Below are 21,383 nucleotides of genomic sequence, written 5' to 3'. Positions count from 1 at the left end.
GCAGGGCGGGTGCAAGGATTTTTGTCTATTTAGGCCAGCCACACGCGGTTTGAATCATGCGAGTCTTCTATATACAGTATATATATATATATATATATATATATATATATATATATATATATATATATATATATACACATACGTGTGGTGTTGATTAAACCAAGAAGAGTGATTCCCACCACCGTTCACTCATGCTCTCACCTCAGATGATAGACCCACAACATTGCGTTCCCCTTAGGCAGGGGCTGCTTTATGATCCTGCTCTGTTAAGGGGCCTCTTGAGGCACATAAGGTACCCCTGAGGAAGTCACGTGATCATGACGACACGCGTTGGGTGGAGCCCCAGTTACTGATTGATTGCCGAAACCGAAAGTGACACAGGAGCCGTGACCCCGCTACTTTGTAATACAAGCTGATATTCTTTTATTGTTTGACACTTGCACAATCTTTTAAAGGGACATACACCCACTACATGTGATTATGTCAAAGTGGCAAAAAAGAGGAGGTTTTTAAGTGGCTCCTTAACAGAGCAGGATCATAAGGCAGCCCCTTTTTTTTTTTTTGCACTTTTTTAGTTTGTATTTGTATTTATTTTGTCTCATGTTATTGTGAGGTTTATTGTGTATGATATTTTTCGCTATACTAGTTGTATTAGGGAGTGAGTGAGTGACTTGTATAGCGCTACCTATGCAAACTGAATCGCCTCAGGGCACTTTCTTGCCACCAGAGTCCATCTGTCCATCTGGAGGTGCAACAGTGTCACTTATTTTAGTATTAATTATAAGAGACACAAATGAAAGCAGTTCTGTAGTCATTAATGAAGGTTTGTAGTCATTAATATATCATTAAACATACACTATATTACCAAAAGTATTGGGACACCTGCCTTTACATGCATTACCTTACAAGACATCCCAGTCTTAGTCCGTAGGGTTCAATATTGAGTTGGCCCACCCTTTGCAGCTATAACAGCTTCAACTCTTCTGGGAAGGCCGTCCACAAGGTTTAGGAGGGTGTCTATGGGAACGTTTGACCATTCTTCCAGAAGCGCATTTGTGAGGTCCGGTACTGATGTTGGATGAGAAGGCCTGGCTCGCAGTCTCCACTCTAATTCATCCCAAAGGTGTTCTATCGGTTTGACGTCAGGGCATTCAAGTTCCTCGACCCCAAACTCGCCCATCCATGTCTTTATAGACCTTGCTTTGTGCACTGGTCCAAATCATTTGGTGGAAGTGGGATTATGGTTGGGCGGCACAGGTTTGGTTGGGCGGCACAGCGGTGTTGTAGCGGGTAGTAGTGGTTAGCACCCTCACCTGGCAGTAAAAAGGGGCACTGGTTCAAAACCCAACCATGACACTACCTGCCTGGAGTTTGCATGTTCTCCCTGTGCCTGTGTGGATTTCCTCTGTGTACTCCGGTTTCCTCCCACACTGCAAAGACACGCAGGTAGGTTAATTCTGTCCAAAATTGACCCTAGTATATAAATGTGAGTTGGAGACCTTGGATTGTGGGCTCCTTGAGGGTAGGGATCAATGTGAGTGTGCAATGTATGTGTGGAGTGCTATGAAATTTGACAGCACTATATGGGTACCTTAAATAAAATAGGGATAATTGTAGACATGCACACTCACTCAGGTTGAACTGGATGGACTGGTTTCTTTATTCAACCTTACTAACTATACTATGGTTGTTTTTCAGGGGTTGGGCTTGGTCTCTTAGGTCCAGTGAAGGGAACTCTTAAGGCATCAACATATCAAGACATTTTGGACAATCTCATGCTCCCAACTTTGTGGGAACAGTTTGGGGACGGCCCCTTCCTGTTCCAACATGACTGCTCACCAGTGCACAAAGCAAGGTCCATAAAGATATGGATGAGCGGGTTTGGGGGTGTAGGAACTTGAGTGGCCTGCACAGAGTCCTGACCTCAACCAAATAGACCACCTTTAGGATTAATTAGAGCGGAGACTGCAAGCCAGGTCTTCTCATCCAACATCGGTGCCTGACCTCACAAATGCTCTTCTGGAAGAATGGACAAATGTTCCCATAGACACATCTCCTAAACCTTGTGGACGACCTTCCCAGAAGAGTTGAAGCTGTTATCGCTGAAAAGGGCGGGGCCAACTCAATATTGAACCCTACGGACTTTTTAAATACAAGCAATGTAAGGACTTAAATTTGACCTGGTATCATCTTCTTGCAGTTCCTGTAGAGCAGAGCTGGGAATGCGAGAGAAAGAAGCAGCACTAGAATCCAATCAGTCCATAGGCTGACAACAAGCATGGTGATAGGAGGAGGGAGCAGAGTGACGGGAAGATGAGCTCATCACTCTGCTGCTTTTCCTTTCACTGTCCAGTCGCAGGATGGGGGGAGGGTCCAGGATGACAACACATTTTGATATTATTTTGTATCACAGATTATATATATATAGAGAGAGAGAGAGAGAGAGAAAGAGAGAGAGAGAGAGAGAGAGAGAGAGACAATGCAAAAAAAAAAAAAAAAAAACAACTATCAAAGCTTTAATCCGGACCAGGAAATGTGTCCATAAAATAAAGAGCTTTAAACATAACCGTATCATAGATTATTGCTGCTGTGGAATTCATTGTATCAACAGCAAAGAGCGCAAGGCAAATATTTATTGAAAAGCGATAAACAAATGACACGGTTGGGGGAGGGGCTGGCGGAGATGTCTTTTTTATGATCATCATCTGAAGGGACGCCGTTCTTTTCAAGCTCTTTGCCATTCACGGATAAAAGACGGGCGCGATACATCAATGTCTCTAGATGCCCTTCAACTCGTTCAAGGTACAGAACATACGTGTGAAAAACAGCACAGCTCATTAAAATACGCTCTTATCTAGGAGTTCCCGTGTAGATCTGGTGAATTCAAATCAACGGCGTACACAGTTCACTTATGGGATCCGTCCTTGTCTGATGGACCTCATAAATATTCATGGAGGGAGAAAGGGAGGGGGAGGGGCGCATCACGGGCATTAAACACGCAGCGCAGCAGCGTACACGCAGACAGTTCGGGGCATAGATGGAATAACGCTCATGCACACATCTACATACATGTACTGTTATCTATATACCCCCCCCCCCCCCAAGACAACAGTGTGAGACATCCTGAGCTCTGAAGGGTTCATGCTGGGGCCTGTAGTCCTTCAATTTTGGGGGGGGGCACACATCCCCCAAAGGCTAAGGACTACAACAGTGTTGGGACAATGCCATTTGGTGCCCAAGTCGAAGGTGGCAAACTGCACCCCCACCCCCCTTTTTAAGAAAGAATCAATGTTGTTTCAAAACAAGAATATACTTATTATTATTATTATTATATTAAAGTGGAACTTCCACTCATCGGAACCCTCCCCCCCCTCCGGTGTCACAGTTGGCACCTTTCAGGGGGGAGGGGGGTGCAGATACCACTCTAAGACAGGTACCGTATTTATCGGCGTATAACACACACTTTTTTCCCCTTAAAATCAGGGGAAAATCGCGGGTGCTTGTTATACGCCGATACTCAGCGATTTCCGCACAATTTTTTGGGCTCTGGGCGGCTTTCAACCCTTCTCCAGAGCCCTTCTCGTGGCTTTCGGCCACCTTCAGCCCTTCTCGGCGGCTTTCGGCCACTCTCAGACCTTCTCGGCAGCTTTCGGCCACTCTCAGACCTTCTCGGCGGCTTTCGGCCGCCTCGGCCCTTCTCAGCGGCTTTCGGCCACCTCGGCCCTTCTCAGCGGCTTTCGGCCGCCTCTGCCCTTCTCAGCGGCTTTCGGCCGCTTTTGGACCTTCTCGGCGGCTTTCGGCCGCTCTCGGACCTTCTCGGCGGCTTTCGGCCGCCTCGGCCCTTCTCAGCGGCTTTCGGCCCCCTCTGCCCTTCTCAGCAGCTTTCGGCCGCTCTCGGACCTTCCGCCGAGGTCCGAGAGTGGCCGAAAGCCGCCCAGAATGGCCGAGAGCGGCCGAAAGCCGCCGAGAAGGGCCGAGGCGGCCTAAAGCCGCCGAGAAGGTCCGAGAGCGGCTGAAAGCCACCGAGAACTTCCGGGCGCCACCCAAAATACACAGGACATCTCGGCGGCCCCATTTTTAAAAAAAATAAACGGACAATGCACTAAGGCTGCATGACGAGGCTGCAATGAGGACAGGCTGCATGACGAGGCTGCAATGAGGACAGGCTGCAATGAGGACAGGCTGCATGACGAGGCTGCAATGAGGACAGGCTGCATGACGAGGCTGCAATGAGGACAGGCTGCATGACGAGGCTGCAATGAGGACAGGCTGCATGACAAGGCTGCAATGAGGACAGGCTGCATGACAAGGCTGCAAATAACACTGACAAGGCTTCAGATGGACACTGATAAGATTGCATTGATGGGCATTTAAATGTAAGTTTTTTTTTTCCTTAAATTTCCCTCCTAAAAGTTTTTTCCACAAAATTCCCTCCTAAACTTGGGGTGCGTGTTGTACACGGGCACGTGTTATACACCGGCGCGTGTTATACGCCAATAAATATGGTATTTGCACCCACTTCCAGGCATAGACTCCCACGGGAGTCTATGCCTCTTCCTGTCCCGCTGCACTGTCTTCTGGGACACACACGGGTCCCAGAGACAGTGTGGACCATTCCTAGTGCGCTGCGCGACTCGCGCATGCACAGTAGGGAACCCGGGAAGTGAAGCCGCGACGCTTCACTTCCTGATTCCCTCACCGAGAATGGCGGCGGCAGCAGCCGAGAGCCGAGCGATCGATCGGCCTCGGCTGCCGACATCGCTGGACCCCGGGACAGGTGAGTGTCCATTTATTAAAAGTCAGCAGCTGCAGTATTTATAGCTGCTGGCTTTTAATATTTTTTTTTCCAGTGGACTCCCTCTTTAAGGGACACTCTGATGGGCAAATTGTATGTTAAGGGGAACCCTGATGGGCACATTTTATATTAAGGGGCATTCTAATGGGCACAACAAGACGTGCCCCTTAATGTAAAATCTGCCCATCAGAGTGCCCCTTAATACAAAATGTTCCCATCAGTGTTGCTCGTAATATAAAATATGCCCATCAGCATGCCCCTTAACATAAAATGTGCCCATCAGCGTGCCCCTTAACATAAAATGTGCCCATCAGCGTGCTACTTAACATAAAATGTGCCCATCAGCGTGCCCCTTAACATAAAAGAAGGGTCACGCTGTTGGGCACCTTTTATGTTAAGGGGCTCTCTGATGGGCACATTTTATATTATGGGGCACTCTAATGGGCACAACAAGACGTGCCCCTTAACGTAAAATCTGCCCATCAGAGTGCCCCTTAATACAAAATGTTCCCATCAGTGTTGCTCGTAATATAAAATATGCCCATCAGCGTGCCCCTTAACATAAAATGTGCCCATCAGCGTGCCCCTTAACATAAAAGAAGGGTCACGCTGTTGGGCACCTTTTATGTTAAGGGGCTCTCTGATGGGCACATTTTATTTTAAGGGGCACGCTGATGGGTATATTTTTAATGTGCACCCTGATGGGCACATTTTATATTAAGGGGCACTCTAATGGGCACAACAAGATGTGCCCCTTAATGTAAAATCTGCCCATCAGAGTGCCCCTTAATACAAAATGTTCCCATCAGTGTTGCTCGTAATATAAAACATACCCATCAGCATGCCCCTTAACATAAAATGTGCCCATCAGCGTGCCCCTTAACATAAAAAAAGGGTCACGCTGTTGGGCACCTTTTATGTTAAGGGTCTCTCTGATGGGCACATTTTATTTTAAGGGGCACGCTGATGGGTATATTTTTAATGGGCACATTTTATGTTAAGGGGCACTCTGATGAGCACACCAAAATGTGTCCATCAGTGTGCCCCTTAAGAAAATATGCCCATCAGTGTGCACATTAAAAATATCCCCATCAGCGTGCCCCTTAAAATAAAATTTGTCTATCAGAGTGCCCCTTAACATAAAAAAACAAGTGCCCATCAGCGTGACCTTTAACAAAATATGCCCAGCAGTGTGCACAATAAAAATATGCCCATTAGTGATCACTGGTTAACATGTGACCCACATACCCTGAATGCAGGAGGGCACAACTGAAATACCAAAGGGGCGGAAGCTGCGAGATATGGAGAGCCAGGACCCGGGAACCGTGAGTAGAAGGGGGGCGAGGCGTGGGGGCGCGCACGTGACGTCGCGCCCCTACTCATGGCCCATGAATGCGAACTGGTCTTCTGTCAACTCCGAGACCTGCAGTGAGGAACAGGGGGTCGGCGCACGCACGCACGCAGCGTCACTGGTTGCTGGGGAAACCCACGGTCCCAGTAAACTAGTGACGGCTGTTTTAGAAGGACACTTCACTGCGCCCCCCCCACCCCCAATAAATTGTTCCGCCCATTGCATCCACCCCTTCTGCCCCCCCCCCCCTTGTACCGGCTCTTGACTACAAGTCCCAGCATGAACCCCTCCTCTTTGCATGGGTCTCTCTGCAGTGCCAAGCTCCCTCATGACACACATGACGCATCCCCAGTGCTCAGGTAGCCTCACCTCAGACCAGGCAAGTGCTCTCAAGTCCTGAGTTCTTTTTCCCTTCCATTCGAGGATGCCGCCAGGGAAGATAGAGGAGGCGGGCGGAGCTAATCCACTTGGCGCGGAGCTGGGTGCTTGTGTCACTCAGGTGACGTGACATATTGTATGGATTCTGACCAAATCCTTTTGGGCACGGAGCACCCCACTCCCTCACCAGTGCCTCTCATTAGTGTCCACCTGTGTCATGGGTGGAGACCTCTAGTTCTCCCATATAGAGGAGTATATGGCTCCCATAGATTAGAAAAGCAGGATGTCCCAGTCTATGGATAGTGTAGGACCCACTAATCATGGGGTACTTTGTCACAGTAAGCGGGCTTAAGCACCATATATCAATATGATGTGACCAAATCCCCATATTTATTGATAATGTTTTTTTTTAAATGTCTAGGTGTTTTAAATAAGCCTTGCAGGAGGTAAATGTCTTTATCACTGGTTGCTAGACGCCAGGCGGTTCTAGCAACCAGTGCGCAGTGGCAGAACAACGTAAAACAGGCCGAGATATTGGTTATCTGCACAGCACCCATCTGTGAGTAAATCAGTGCTGGCTGAGGCAGCCTTTTTTTTTGGTGGGGCATCAGATCGGCCCAGGGGGGGGGAAATTTCCACCCTGCTCCCCTCGGCCCAGTCCGCCTCTGACAGCACCGCTGCACCCAGTAAGAGACTCGAGGCTATGGGCCCCAGATTCGGGGCTATAGCCCCAATAGCCACCCCCTAGCGACACCACTGCATGTATACATATAAAAAAAAAAAACATACAAAACACACAACAGCTGCACATAAAGCATATCCAAAACCATCTAGTACTCCTTAAATACAGGTTCTTGGTGGCTCCGCTATGGTGGAGGAGCACAGTGAGTTGCTGTAATTTCGACGCAGTTTGCGTTTCGCAGGACCCGCGTCTTCAGGAAAAGTTTCAGCAAGAACACTCACACGGTTAATAGTCAAAAACATCCAAATAGAAATGGTCCTCCTACACATGGTCATTGTCACCCATATAATGCCACAGGACGGTCCTCCTCATTTTACAAAGATAGTCGTTCAATTTATTTGGAACTGGGTATCCAAAGTCAAATCATATCGTGTACACCTAGGGATATACAAGCTATTATATTAGGTAGGTAAAGAGATTCTCATAATGGTTTACTTTGCACACCAAATTAACCCATTATGCTTCAATACGCGCAATATGATTACACACACTGTCATTACAGATGGGGTCATGATGTCTTTATGATACACTTATAGATACCTAGTTCCAATTACATTGGAACTAACGACTATCTTGGAAAATGAGGAGGAACGTTCTGTGACATTATATGGGTGACCATGACCTATTGTGATGTTTTTGACTATTAACCGTGAGTGTTCCTGCTGAAGCTTTTCCTGAAGAAGCGGGTTATCTCCTGCGAAACGCAAACTGCGTCGAAATTACAACAACTCACTGTGCTCCACCATAGGGGAGCCACCAAGAACCTGTATTTAAGGAGTACTAGATGGTTTTGGCTATGTTTTATGTGCAGCTTTTGTGTGTTTTGTATGTTTTTTTGATATGTATGCATGTGCAATTTTTATTATACAATAAATATTTTTTGATGCTTTTTACAAAAAATTGGGTACCGTTACACAGTAAGTGGATGCAAACATGCTTGGGACAAACATGGATCTGTACTCAGACAAAAAAGTAAAAACAAAACAAAACAAAAACAAAAGAAACCTCAAAAACATATATAAGTATATATATATATATATATATATATATATATATATATATATATATATGGATAGTGAATAGTTCTATGTACTTGGTGTTAGAAACCCCAAATGTTGTAGTGCTAGTTCTATTGTGTTTGCATACCAAATTTGGTGTTTCTAGCTATAAGTGACCCTGAGATATGTGGCCCCAAATTCGGGGCGCAAAATGTCATTCTCTGCTGCAGAAAAGTACTTTCATATTGCCCATATCTGGGGTCGCTTGGTGGCAGGTGACGTGGCAAGTGGACAATCCACAACTTGGTCACATGGCACTCGTGCTAAGTCACGTAGCACTCGTGGCCGGTGACGTGGCACTCGTGTCAGGTCACGTGGCACTCGTGTCAGGCCACATGGCACTCGTGGCCGGCCACGTGGCACTCGTGTCAGGTCACGGGGCACTCGTGGCCGGTCATGTGGCACTCGTGGCCGGTCATGTGGCACTGGTGTCAGGCCACGTGGCACTCGTGGCAGGTCACGTGGCACTCCTGACAGGTGTCGTGGCAAGTGGACAATACACAACTTGTGGCAGGTGACGTGGCAAGTGGACAAATACAATACACAACTTGTGGCAAGTGGACAATGACATACAGCATATGCACTTGCCTTGTGATCGACATCTGTGACTTCTTCAATTAGGCATGCTGACAACTTCATTGATACCATAAATATAAATGAAATAAGATGTGTGTGTTTTTTTTGCACTGTACACTGCAAGTATGAAAAGTTGATGTGACAGATATATATAAGTAAGTATAAGTAACTAACCATTTTCCAAAATTTCTAATTCAAATCGAAAAGATTAGAACAGAATAGAAAAAAAAATAATTTAATAGAATAAAATAGAAAGAATATACAACCATCTTCTGAAATCCAAATTTGAATAGAATAAATTTGAATTTCGAATAGTATGAATTCTTATTTTTAAATGAATTAATTTTAAATTTGGAAAGAAAAGATTATAATAAAATAGAAAATAGACTAGAAAAACGATAGAACAGAATAGAATATATTATATTTTATTCTGTTCTGTTCTATTGTTTTTCTAGTCTATTCTTTTATATTCTATTAAAATCTTTTCTATTAAAATCAAAATCATTATCAAATTCGAATTTCGAAAGATGGTTTTATATATATATATATATATATATATATATATATATATATATATATATATATATATATATATATATATATATATATATATATATATTTCCGACATTTACATTTCGTATAGAATGAATTCGAATTTGAATAGAAAAGATTAGAATAGAAATAGAGAATAGACTAGAACAATAGAACAGAATAGAATATAGATACTATCTATTTAATTTTAAATTTTTTTTGCAGATTACCATTTGTTTTAATAAGATCTCCTGCAGACTATTAGCATCTATTTCATTTTTTGCAGATCTCCTGCAGACTATTCGTATCTATTTCGTTTTTTTTTCACCAGATCTCCTGCAGACTATTAGCATCTATTTCATTTTTTTTTTGCAGATCTCCTGCAGACTATTAGCATCTATTTTTTTAGCAGATCTCATGTAGACTATTAACAGCCATTTCACTTCTTTTTCTTGCAGATCTCCTGCAGACTGTTAGAATCAATTTCATTTTTCTTTTTTTTTTTGCAGATTACTATTTATTTCCATCAGATCTCCTGCAGTATATTAACATCTATTTCATTTTTTACAGATCTCCTGCAGACTATTAGCATCTATTTCATTTAAATTTTTTGCATTAGAACAGCCATTTCCTTTAGATATAGATGCTTATAGTCTGCAGGAGATCTGCAAACAATGAAATATATGTTATTATACTGCAGGAAATCTGATGGAAATAAATAGTAATCTCCAAAAAAAAATTTTAATTGATTCTAACAGTCTGCAGGAGATCTGCAAAAAAAAAAAAAAAAGTGAAATGGCTGTTAATAGTCTACAGGAGATCTGCTAAAAAAATTGATGCTAATGGTCTGCAGGAGATCTGGTTAGAAAACAAAATAGATACTAATAGTCTGCATGGGATCTGCAAAAAATTTAAATAGATGCTAATAGTCTGCAGGAGATCTTATGGAAACAAATCGTAATCTGCAAAAGAAATTAAAAATGAAATAGATAGTATCTATATTCTATTCTGTTCTATTGTTTTTCTAGTCTATTCTCTATTTCCATTCTATTCTTTTCTATTCAAATTCAAATTCATTCTATACGAAATTCGAATGTCGGAAAGAAATATATATATATATATATTATAAAACCATCATCTTCCGAAAATTCGAATTTAGTATATAATGATTTTGATTTTAATAGAAAAGATTTTAATAGAATATAAAAGAATAGACTAGAAAAACAATAGAACAGAACAGAATAAAATATAATATATTCTATTCTGTTCTGTTCTATCATTTTTCTAGTTCATTTTCTATTTTATTATAATCTTTTCTATCCAAATTTAAAATTAATTAATTAAAAATTTTGAATTAATACTATTCGAAATTTCCAATTTATTCTATTTGAAATTTGAATTTCAGAAGATTAATCAGAAAATTATATTTTTTTCTAATCTTTTCTATTTGAATTAGAAATTTTGGAAGATGGTTAGTTACTTATATACATCTGTCACATCAACTTCTCATACTTGCAGTGTACAGTGCAAAAAAACACACACATCTTATTTCATTTATATTACTTTTCTGCAGAAGAGAATGACATTTTGCGACCCGAATTTGGGGCCCCGTAACTCGGGGTCACTTGGTGCTAGAAAACCCAAATTTGGATATGTTGTAGTGCTAGTTCTACTGTGTTTGCATACCAAATTTGGGGTTGCTAGCTATAAGTGGAAATTGATTCAAATTTCGTTTGAATTCGTTAGCATTGCAAGTCGGTAATTCAGATGCATCCGAATGTCCGAATAATGAAAATTCGTCCGAATTTCGATTCGGAACGAAACAAAATGCATATGTCTACTATGTACTCAGCTCCTCTAGGGCAGGGAATGACATGAATGGTTCTATGTACTCAGCTCCTCTGGGGCAGGGATGGTTATATCTACTCAGTTCCTCTGGGGCAGGGAATGACATGAATGGTTCTATGTACTCAGCTCCTCTGGGGCAGGGATGGTTATATCTACTCAGTTCCTCTGGGGCAGGGATCATGGTGAATGGTTATATGTACTCAGCTCTTCTGGGGCAGGGATCATGGTGAATGGTTCTATGTACCCAGCTCCTCTGGGACAGGGACCATGGTGAATGGTTCTATGTACTCAGCTCCTCTGGGGCAGGGATCATGGTGAATGGTTCTATGTACTCAGCTCCTCTGGGGCAGGGATCATGGTGAATGGTTATATGCACTCAGCTCCTCTGGGGCAGGGGCCATGGTGAATGGTTCTATGTACTCAGCTCCTCTGGGACAGGGACCATGGTGAATGGTTCTATGTACTCAGCTCCTCTGGGGCAGGGATCATGGTGAATGGTTATATGCACTCAGCTCCTCTGGGGCAGGGGCCATGGTGAATGGTTCTATGTACTCAGCTCCTCTGGGACAGGGACCATGGTGAATGGTTCTATGTACTCAGCTCCTCTGGGGCAGGGATCATGGTGAATGGTTCTATGTACTCAGCTCCTCTGGGGCAGGGATCATGGTGAATGGTTATATGTACTCAGCTCCTCTGGGGCATGGATCATGGTGAATGGTTCTATGTACTCAGCTCCTCTGGGGCAGGGATCATGGTGAATGGTTCTATGTACCCGGCTCCTCTGGGGCAGGGATCATGGTGAATGGTTCTATGTACTCAGCTCCTCTGGGGCAGGGATCATGGTGAATGGTTCTATGTACTCAGCTCCTCTGGGGCAGGGATCATGGTGAATGGTTATATGTACTCGGCTCCTCTGGGGCAGGGATCATGGTGAATGGTTCTATGTACTCAGCTCCTCTGGGGCAGGGATCATGGTGAATGGTTCCATGTACTCAGCTCCTCTGGGGCAGGGATCATGGTGAATGGTTCTATGTACTCAGCTCCTCTGGGGCAGGGATCATGGTGAATGGTTCTATGTACTCAGCTCCTCTGGGGCAGGGATCATGGTGAATGGTTCTATGTACTCAGCTCCTCTGGGGCAGGGATCATGGTGAATGGTTCTATGTACTCAGCTCCTCTGGGGCAGGGATCATGGTGAATGGTCATATGCACTCAGCTCCTCTGGGGCAGGGACCATGGTGAATGGTTCTATGTGCTCAGCTCCTCTGGGGCAGGGATCATGGTGAATGGTTCTATGTACTCAGCTCCTCTGGGACAGGGATCATGGTGAATGGTTCTATGTACTCAGCTCCTCTGGGGCAGGGATCATGGTGAATGGTTCTATGTACTCAGCTCCTCTGGGGCAGGGATCATGGTGAATGGTTATATGCACTCAGCTCCTCTGGGGCAGGGACCATGGTGAATGGTTCTATGTACTCAGCTCCTCTGGGGCAGGGATCATGGTGAATGGTTCTATGTACTCAGCTCCTCTGGGGCAGGGATCATGGTTAATGGTTATATGTACTCGGCTCCTTTGGGGCAGGGATCATGGTGAATGGTTCTATGTACTCGGCTCCTCTGGGGCAGGGACCATGGTGAATGGTTCTATGTACTCAGCTCCTCTGGGGCAGGGATCATGGTAAATGGTTCTATGTACTCAGCTCCTCTGGGGCAGGGATCATGGTAAATGGTTCTATGTACTCAGCTCCTCTGGGGCAGGGATCATGGTGAATAGTTCTATGTACTCAGCTCCTCTGGGGCAGGGATCATGGTGAATGGTTCTATGTACTCAGCTCCTCTGGGGCAGGGATCATGGTGAATGGTTCTATGTACTCAGCTCCTCTGGGGCAGGGATCATGGTGAATGGTTCTATGTACTCAGCTCCTCTGGGACAGGGACCATGGTGAATGGTTCTATGTACTCAGCTCCTCTGGGGCAGGGATCATGGTGAATGGTTCTATGTACTCAGCTCCTCTGGGACAGGGACCATGGTGAATGGTTCTATGTGCTCAGCTCCTCTGGGGCAGGGATCATGGGGAATGGTTCTATGTACTCAGCTCCTCTGGGGCAGGGTTTGTCTATGTGCTCGGAACCTCTGGGAAATGGACTAATGTGAATTTCTTTTACATACTGCTTAGTATATTGGATGTAATAGCATAACAGAAGGAATCAGACTAATGACACAAATTCATGATTTTGTTATATTTTAACATCTCAAGAGTGTATACAGTGTATAAATAATAAAAATAAATTCAGACACATTCGATTTATAAACAGACCTTTGTGGTTGTTTTAAGTCAAATAGTGAATTAATTTCATATGATTTATCGCCTCCTTCCTGAGCTCAAGACACAGATAATAGGTAATGATGAGCCCGTGATAATGCCGTATTTAAGTATTACGAAAACCTAATCCACAACGGGCTGTGTTTGTGCAGATTGCTAAACTTGTTATACATGAAAATGTGTCTATTTAAGGAGCATTCAACAAGGAGCTTACAAAATTCTACAACAAGTTAAAATGCATTAATCACGGCACTCCAGCGCCCGTACCTTGGGGAGTTTTCTTGTGTTCGTAACGCCAGGCTGCTACCGACGTTGGATTATTCATAAACTAACAATGGTACCGCAAAACACCAGAAAGCAGAACAGAAATTAAAGGGGGGTTCTAGATGTACCAAATAGCTACAATAAAATTGAGAAAGATAAATGTGGGTTTTGAAGTGATTCAGGGAATAGATGATTTTGTCCCGTACCCTGCTCACTGATCCTTTTATTACCATTGGACGAGAAGCTGAATTAACAGATGTAGAGCAAACCCAAAGACAGTCCTGCTGTTTGCTCCAGGTTCTATTGCCTATAGCAGTGATGGCGAACCTTGGCACCCCAGATGTTTTGGAACTACATTTCCCATGATGCTCAACAACACTGCAGAGTGCATAAGCATCATGGCATATGTAGTTCCAAAACATCTAGGGTCCCAAGGTTCGCCATCACTGCCCCATAGGGTGCACAGCATTCAGGCACACAGCAGTTTGTACAGGATCTCCCTCTCTCTCTAAGGCCTTTATGTCTCTGTGTCTCTGTATATATGGAACCTCCTTCCAGTACAAGCCAGACCCTGAACCATGAGCCTCCAAGCCAGGTCCTCGGCAGACTTTCTCCAGACTGTTCTCACAGCCCCAGTAATAGTCCCTCAGCTCTCTCTGAGCTGGGACCTTGCTGAACCCCTTACAGTCTTCAATTAAACAGCCCAGGAGGATAGACAACCCCCTCCAGGCTCAGACTTTCTTAACCAGGATAATGACATCGTTGTTTCAGGCCCCAGGCTATTTATGCACACCTCAGCCCCCTGCTGGCCACCCTCTCAACCAGGAATTGGCTGAAGCTGCATGAATGGTCCACCTCTCCCAACCCACTATATTAAAGGACTCACTGGAATGCAGGAGGAAATAGGTGAGGCTGCACCCAGGAAATACATTTCCCATGATGCTCAACAACACTGCAGAGGGCATGAGCTTCATGGTATATGTAGTTCCAAAACATCTGGGGTCCCAAGATTCAACATCATTGACCTATAGGGTGCACAGCATTCAGCCACACAACAGTTTTCCTAGGATCTCTCTCTCTAAGGCCTTTACGTCTTGGGTATCCATATATATGGACACCTCCTTCCAGTACCAGCCAGACCCTGCACCATGAGCGTCCAAGCCAGGTCCTCGGCAGACTTTCTCCAGACTGTTCTCACAGCCCCAGCAATAGTCCCTCAGCTCTCTCTGAGCTGGGACCTTGCTGAACCCCTTACAGTCTTTAATTAAACAACCCAGGAGGATGGACAACCCCCTCCAGGCTGAGCCTTTCTTAACCAGGATAATGACCCAGTTGTTTCAGGCCCCAGGCTATTTATGCACACCTCAGCCCCATGCTGGCCACCCTCTCGACCAGGGATTGGCTGAAGCTGCATGAATGGTCCACCTCTCCCAACCCACTATATTAAAGGACTCACTGGAATGCAGGAGGAAGTAGGTGAGGCTGCACCCAGGAACTACATTTCCCATGATGCTCAACAACACTGCAGAGGACATGAGCTTCATGGTATATGTAGTTCCAAAACATCTGGGGTCCCAAGGTTCAACATCATTGACCTATAGGGTGCACAGCATTCAGCCACACAACAGTTTGTCTAGGATCTCTCTCTCTAAGGCCTTTACGTCTTGGGTCTCCATATATATGGACACCTCCTTCCAGTACCAGCCAGACCCTGCACCATGAGCCTCCAAGCCAGGTCCTCGGCAGACTTTCTCCAGACTGTTCTCACAGCCCCAGAAATAGTCCCTCAGCTCTCTCTGAGCTGGGACTTGCTGAACCCCTTACAGTCTTCAATTAAACAACCCAGGAGGATGGACAACCCCCTCCAGGCTGAGCCTTTCTGAACCAGGATAATGACCCTGCTAGTTCAGGGCCTAGGCTATTTATACACACCTCAGCCCCCTGCTGGCCACCCTCCCGACCAGGGATTGGCTGAAGCTGCATGAATTGTCCGCCTCTCCCAACCCACTATATTCCAGGACTCAGTGGAATGCAGGGGGAAGTAGGTGAGCCTGCACCCAGCAGGACCCAGAGCAGCCAAAAACAATCAAATCAGGCTCAACCTACTGCAGAGGTGCCAAAAAAACTAAATTTACTTAAAACCATTAGCAACCTTACTAAGGGGTGCTAAACAGAGCTGGATTCCAAAATGGTGTGCACTCCCCTGGATTTGTGTAAAGTCAAATGTAATAAGATGCTTTAAATATTGGGCAGGCTGCCCGCCTTTACCGAAGGTTCTGCAAGAACTCTTTGGAGTAAAGCAAACCTTCACCCTCTTTAAATCGCTTTACACAATTTTGCTTATCCCCTCTTCCTGTTGCATAATTGGATATAATTAGTAATATTATTATTACTATTATTAATTTTTATTTCTCCAAATACTTTTTTTTTTTTTAGAGGAACCTGCCCCCAAACTTCCGGATTTCTTACCTAGGCAAGAATATCTTCTCCTATCCCCCTTGGCACAAAGCCTGGTATATTGATCTAATGCATGTCAAGTCGCTTTGGGACATCTTTAGCACTCTGTGAATTTGCTGCTGTGTATTTTTTTATTTTTTTTCCCAAAAAATTGCGCCTGTAAGACCGCTACGCAAATACGGTGTGACAGAAAGTAGCGCAACGAGCGCCATTTTATTCTCTAGGGTGTTAGAAAAAAAAAAATGTATAACGTTCTAAGTAATTTTATATAAAAAAAAAAACAGTTTTTAACTTGTAAACAACAAATCTCAAAAAGAGGCTCGGTCCTCGAGTGGTTAAAGTTCACGTGCGTGGTAGAGGCAGGTGTCCCAAAACTTTTGAAAATATAGTTTGCGAGTACACCTCTCATTTGTTCCAGAAATATCACATAAAGAAGCGGACACTCTGTGATGTTACATTTTATCTTCATAGTCCCTGGACGCCTCCTACATCCACCCTGGGCTGCCAGCTCATAGATAATGTTTTTTTTTTTTTTTTACAGAAGACAGGATACAAAATTCAGAGACAACTCAAACTATTTTGTTTTTTCATAGAAATGCCAACATAATATGACGGAATGGCGCAGAAGGACGGTGTGATCTCATTTCTGGCAGCGGTCCTTTACAAGTAACACTTTCTAATGGTATAATAACATGCAGCTGCTGCGCGTGAGTCTGTAGGCGCTGCGCCCCCCACATCAGATACACTTCCACTTGTGTCACGTTTACTTGTTATGGAAACATTATTGATACTGATTCGACTGATACTCAAATGGAAAAAAAAATGATATTTATTAATATTTCACTGCAGCCTTAAAGTAGACCTTCCATCAAATAGATTGCTCCAAGTCAAAACTGACCATCCCCCCCCTCCCCCCCCCATCCAAACACAAATGTCCATATTGCATGAAGCACTGCATCCTGAAACATTTACTTGTGCGGTGAAAGAGGTTTTTTTTTGTATATTTTTATTGATATTTTGCTTCCCTGCACTTCCTAATTTTCAATAGGCTCTGGTGACCATATCAGGACCTCGCCGGTGCACCCTGGGAAGGCTACGTCACCAGAGCCTTGCCTGACCTTGTACAAGAATTGACAGGGTTGGTTATTAAACGTTAACCGGATCTTCTTGAGGCTGGGTCCACACCGCAGGCCGATGCGGCTCACAGCAGGGGGGTCCGGTGCGTCCTGGTTCACTGTTTCAGGTCCGATTTCAGCCCAAATTTTGGGCTGGATTCAGACATGAAACGGACCAAAAAGACGCACATTTAAAAAAAAAAGAAGTTTAGGCCGATATGTATTGTAGCATATATTGATTGGTTATAGCGTCTACAAAATAGGGGATAGTTTTATGAAATTTTTATTATTATGTTTTTTTCTACTAGTAATGGCGGCGATCTGCGATTTTTATCGTGACTGCGACATTGCGACAGACAATTTTGACACTATTTTGGGACCATTCACATTTACACAGCGATCAGTGCTATACAAATCCATTGATTACTGTATAAATGTCACTGGCAGGGAAGGGGTTAACACTAGGGGGCGATCATGGGTGTTAAATGTGTTACCTAGGGAGTGATTCTAACTGTAGGGGGAGGGGACTCAAAAGGGGAGGAGACCGATCGGTGTTCTTCTGTACTGGGAACACACGATCGGTCTCCTCTCCCCGACAGGAGCGTGGATCTGTGTGTTTACACATACAGATCCACGGTCTGGCTCTGTTAACAGGCAATCGCGGGCGCCCGGCGGACATCGCGGCCGCTGGTCACACGCATCGGCTTCCGAGCAAGGTGGCGGGAGCAGGCGCGCAGCCCCAGATGGCTGGGAAGCCCTAGGACATCATATGACTATGGCTCCTGTGGACGTCATATGACTATGGCTCCTAGGACATCATATGACTATCCCTCCTGTGGACGTCATATGACTATAGCTCCTAGGACGTCATATGACTATAGCTCCTAGGACGTCATATGACTATGGCTCCTAGGACGTCATATGACTATGGCTCCTAGGACGTCATATGACTATGGCTCCTAGGACGTCATATGACTATGGCTCCTAGGACGTCATATGACTATCCCTTCTGTGGACGTCATATGACTATAGCTCCTAGGACGTCATATGACTATGGCTCCTAGGACGTCATATGACTATGGCTCCTAGGACGTCATATGACTATGGCTCCTGTGGACGTCATATGACTATAGCTCCTGTGGACGTCATATGACTATCCCTCCTGTGGACGTCATATGACTATAGCTCCTAGGACGTCATATGACTATGGCTCCTAGGACATCATATGACTATGGCTCCTGTGGACGTCATATGACTATGGCTCCTGTGGACATCATGTGACTATGGCTCCTGTGGACGTCATGTGACTATGGCTCCTGTGGACGTCATGTGACTATGGCTCCTGTGGACGTCATGTGACTATGGCTCCTGTGGACGTCATGCGACTATGGCTCCTGTGGACGTCATGCGACTATGGCTCCTGTGGACGTCATGCGACTATGGCTCCTGTGGACGTCATATGACTATGGCTCCTGTGGACGTCATGTGACTATGGCTCCTGTGGATGTCATGTGACTATGGCTCCTGTGGACGTCATATGACTATGGCTCCTGTGGACGTCATATGACTATGGCTCCTGTGGACGTCATATGACTATGGCTCCTGTGGATGTCATATGACTATGGCTCCTAGGACATCATATGACTATGGCTCCTGTGGACGTCATATGACTATGGCTCCTGTGGACGTCATATGACTATGGCTCCTGTGGACGTCATATGACTATCCCTCATGTGGACGTCATATGACTATCCCTCCTGTGGACGTCATATGACTATGGCTCCTGTAGACGTCATATGACTATGGCTCCTGTGGACGTCATATGACTATGGCTCCTGTGGACGTCATATGACTATGGCTCCTGTGGACGTCATATGACTATGGCTCCTGTGGACGTCATATGACTATGGCTCCTGTGGACGTCATATGACTATGGCTCCTAGGACGTCATATGACTATCCCTCCTGTGGACATCATATGACTATGGCTGGGATGGGAAGTGGTTAATAAACATTTTACCTGCTCTGTTCTAGTGGTTTTTGCTGCACACAGAAGTTTTTTTTTTACCTTTATACATAGAATGGTGTCCCTTTACAACCACTTTAACAAAGAATGTGCTGAACTTAGAATGCAATAGTCAGGAGTAAGAAATGTAAAACACAGTGAGGGGAATTTATTAAAACCGGTGCAGTCAGAATCTGGAACAGCTGTACATGGCAACCGATCAGCTTCAATCTTCAGTTTGTTCAGCTTTAAAAATTAAGGCTATGAGCTGATTGGTTGCCATGCATAGCATTGCATTCCAAATCCTGTCTGCTCTGGCTTTGATAAGTTCCCCTAAGGGCTCATTCAGACAGGCACAGAGACAGGTCCTGTATGCTGAGCCACTTTTTGCTGCACCTACATCCACCAGAGAGCTTCACCTATAGAAGTGGGTGCACGGATCTTCATGAATGCAGACACTGTGCGTTCGGATACATGCACCCCTTCCTGTCTGCATGTCAAATTTTGACGCTGCTGCGTCCCAACTGACTCAGACTGGACTGCCTGCGCAGGGATGCCCAGAACACCATGCCTGCCCATGCTGTACACAGCCATCACACTGGGCATGGACACATATGCTCCATGTGAATGAGACCTAATTGTCATGTGGGTCAGATAGCAGGAAAGAGGAGATGTCGGGTAAGTAAAAGTGAAGTATGCAAATTTTATTTATGAATCATACTTACCTAGGTGCAGCATCTGTCCCCCGCTGTTGAGCGGTCAAAGGCTGAGAACCGAGTAATCAAACAGCCGATCAATCAGTTCTCACTGCTCCATGAGCAGAGAGCTGGTGGCCGTCGATCTCTGGCTCTGATCTGCCCCCTCCCCCCACCCCGGTGCTCACTGAAACACTGGGCTGTGGAGGGGGCGGGAGTGGCAGGCTTGCTGAGAGGCAGAGCTGGGTGCCAGTCCAGGCATGTGAGTGGTTCCCAACCATATGGGTGCGATCTTTCCCCAGCCCCGGCCAATTCTGTGACATCAGCTGACAGCGTGCTTAAGCCCGCTGTCAGCTGAAAATAGGTCACAGGAGTGCAAAACAATCCGCACGGCTGTGATAAACAGTTGAAATACAACCAAACAGGCTTTAAATGTGCTTCTCCTTTAATAAATGCGTCACACAACTTGTCTCTCTGCTCCTGTTTGGCATTACTTGAGGCAATTGATAAATCTTGGCTGTGTTCACAAATGTCTGACGCGCTGTGTTCACAAATGTCTGACGCACTTTGTGGCTTGCTATCAGAGCGAGGCCTGATGGGTAGGCAGAAGAGATGGCCACATTGGATATTTTAGCAGGAGGGAGTGCAAAATGGACAAGACCATAGCTTATGGGGGGGTGGGGGGGTGCACTTTGGCCTTTTTCCTGCTAGAAGACCTTGTTCCGTCAATGCTTGCTACAAAATTATTATATTGTGGTCAAATTAATGGGGGGGGGGTTAGGAGACTGAGGAAATTTTCCTGCCTGCAGCAGACTGATGACACCATTGACATCATCTTAGCATAAGCAACGTCACTGCCTGAAAGTCAAGGGATGGCTTTTTGATGGTGAAAATTGGAAAATGATACTGTTGCCGTACGTATAATTATGTGACATGTTGGGAATTTATTTGTTCGGTAAAATTACATTAAAAAAAATAAAAAAAAAGAGAAAACATTAAAAATAACGAAAATCTTGTATTCTTTCAGTGCAGAATGTGCACGGCCCTTTGGACAGCGCTGTCTAATATCGCGGCTGATGTACGGAAGGTAGGTCCTTTCCGTTGACCCCAATAATCGACCCACTTAAGCCTCAATCAAGATATATCTCTCCTCCGACTGGAGGAGCTGACAGCGGCTTTGGCGTTCAGCCCTCCGAGCGCAGCACAGAGGAAGACTAATTGGTAGGTTGCAAAGTTGATCATGTG

The 21,383-nt window shown here is 45.0% G+C and overlaps 1 protein-coding gene across 1 annotated transcript in view; it reads right to left on the bottom strand.

Annotated features, from left to right (window-relative positions):
- The window catches only part of NELL1 (neural EGFL like 1), a 1,213,537-nt gene that overhangs the window by 403,680 nt on the left and 788,474 nt on the right, over positions 1-21,383 (bottom strand). The window lies entirely within an intron of this gene.

Source organism: Lithobates pipiens, unplaced genomic scaffold (genome assembly GCF_037356315.1).
Source record: "Lithobates pipiens isolate NorthernLeopardFrog02 unplaced genomic scaffold, aLitPip1_a1.2 Scaffold_24, whole genome shotgun sequence".
Classification (NCBI taxonomy): domain Eukaryota; kingdom Metazoa; phylum Chordata; class Amphibia; order Anura; family Ranidae; genus Lithobates; species Lithobates pipiens.
Note: the sequence above shows the minus strand (reverse complement) of the source record. Positions and strands in the feature narration are given on the sequence as shown.